This window comes from Carica papaya, chromosome 3 (assembly GCF_054855325.1).
Source record: "Carica papaya isolate Zhongbai chromosome 3, ASM5485532v1, whole genome shotgun sequence".
Taxonomy (NCBI): domain Eukaryota; kingdom Viridiplantae; phylum Streptophyta; class Magnoliopsida; order Brassicales; family Caricaceae; genus Carica; species Carica papaya.
In genome coordinates, this window is record NC_142311.1 from 19,798,801 (window position 1) to 19,801,303 (window position 2,503).

Below are 2,503 nucleotides of genomic sequence, written 5' to 3' on the forward strand. Positions count from 1 at the left end.
AAGAATTTGATCATATAAAAATTCTCCCTACTTAACCGTTTATCAAGATTGATAGGAACTAAGATCACTAGAAAACAGAGAATTAAAAGAAGAATGAAAAAACGCCACAAGGAATTACCTTGATAAGTAGATCCACTCCTTGCTCAATAAGAATGATGAAGACACCTCTCTTGAATTTGACTCACAATATTATCGATTTTAATCTTGAATGCTTACAATGAAGCCTTGATGAGCTATTTATACGGTAAGTCATGTAAATAAAAAGGTAATAAAAATCTTCTAATTAAATTGCAATTACATAAGAAATTAATTGAAAATAAAGTCTAAGTTCCTAACTAGCTACAATTACATAGGAAATTAATTAAAATTTAAATCCAAATTCCTAATAATGATAGATATGGTTTTCTCCTTTTTTTTGGCCGATTGCTTCATTTTCTTACCCATTTCCATCATGTGCTTGAAGAAAGTTAATAAGACCATTATGCCCTTAGATTAATTAGTTGGGTAACTTATTTCCTTGGGCTTTTTTGTGTGGATCCAAATCCATCTTCCTCATTAATTTAAGCTTGGATGAAGAGTTGGAAAACTTATTATAATCCTTGGGTTTGGCTCCTTATTATGGTCCCACTTGGCATAATGATATCTCTTTCATGTGGCCCAAGATGATCCATACTCACATCACTCGACTTATAATTTTATTACTTGAACGATTTCGTGCACTTGCGAATTCGTCCATCATGTTTTTGGCATCGTTGCTGGGGATTAGTGATATCAATATTAATACTAAGGGTTCTATTCTTAATCTAGAATTTATTTTCTTATTTTTGGTTTACTTACATTTTAGTTTTATTATTATTTATTTATTACTTTTAATTCAAGTGCAATTTTTTTATTATTTTGTTTATTTATTTACTTTATTTTATTTTTATTTATTATTTTTCGTGAGAAGACTACATCATTTCTTTTTCTATTTTTAGTTGGTATATTAGTTATTCGAACAACGCATAACTACTTCCTATAAATCCAAAGATTGAAAAAACTTATAGATAACTGAATTGAAAGAGAATGAAACAATTAACGGCAGAAAGACAAACAAGAGTTGAGATGGCTAAACAAGAAGAAATTAGACGAGCCGGGGATGTTTTAAACCAAGAATAATGAGAGCACACTCACGACTTTACTACTCATTCACTTGTGGGAGCTTCATCCAACATTGTTCGAGTGAGTATTAATGCTAACAACTTCAAGATCAAACCTGCCATCATTTAGATGATCCAAACCTCGATTCAGTTTGGGAGTTTTTCAAATGATGACCCTAATGTACATCTTTCTAAATTTTTTTTATAAATTTGTGATATTTTTAAGTAGAATGGTGTTTCTAGTGATGCAATTAAATTTAAGCTCTTTCTTTTTTCTTTAAGAGATAAAAGTAAAAGTTGGTTGTACTCTCTTCCTACAGATATATTTACTACATGGGAAGATCTAGTTCAAAAATTTTTGGGTAAGTTTTTCTCGTCAATCAAGACGGCAAGAATGAGGAACAACATCACTAGTTTCTATCAAATGGATAGAGAGACAATGTATGAGGCATGAGAGCAAATCAAGGAATTGATTAGAAAATGTCCTTATCATGGGTTACTTAAGTGGTTGTTGGTTCAAACTTTTTACAACAGATTGAGCCAATAAATCCGAATCATAATTGATTAAAAGAGTCTTAATGTTACTAATTTTCATGTGCAAGATTTATGTGAAGATCCTGTTCAAGGATGTGAAATGGAGCAAGTGAGTTTTGTAACTAAACAGGGCAGACCACCATATAATCCATACTCTAATATATATAATCTTGAGATGAGAAATCATCCAAATTTTTCATAGAGGAATTAGTAGAATGTGGCCGAACCTTCCCTATGATTTCAACCTCAAGAAAAGAAGCCCTCATTTGAATATATGATTGTAGCCATTCATAAGAACACAATAAAGTTTGCAACAAAGACTGAAGCAACCATTCAAAATTAACAACTTATGTTGTAGAATCAGTAAATATCGATCAAGAGCCTGGAAATCCAAATGGGGTAATTAACAAACATGATTAATGGAAGAGCTCAAGGTACCTTATAGAGTAGCACTGAGACAAATCCAAAAGAATATGTTATGGTAATCACCTTGAGAAGCGAAAAGCAGTTGATAGATGCAAGAATAGATGAAGGAACAAAAAAGAAAAAGTTTGAAAAAGAGAGGGTGGAGAAATAAGAGGAGAAGAAGCAAGTTATGCTCAAGCCCTTTGTACCACCCGTTCCATTTCCAGAACGCCTCAAAAAATATAGTGAAGATAGAATTTTCTTAAATTTCTTGATATATTTAAAAAACTTCACATTAATATTCCTTTTGCAGAGACTCTTACTCAAATGCCAAAGTATATGAAGTTTCTTAAAGAGATTCTAACAAAGAAAAGGAGTTTGGAAGATCATACAACTGTTATGCTCATTGAGGAGTGCAGTTCCAT

At 31.6% G+C, this 2,503-nt stretch overlaps 1 non-coding gene across 1 annotated transcript; it reads right to left on the minus strand.

Annotated features, from left to right (window-relative positions):
- Positions 1–1,530: 1,530 nt before the first annotated feature.
- On the minus strand, positions 1,531–1,637 carry LOC148266777 (small nucleolar RNA R71). The gene has a single exon (XR_015818187.1). It is a non-coding gene; the product is annotated as a small nucleolar RNA R71 (small nucleolar RNA).
- Positions 1,638–2,503: the final 866 nt, after the last annotated feature.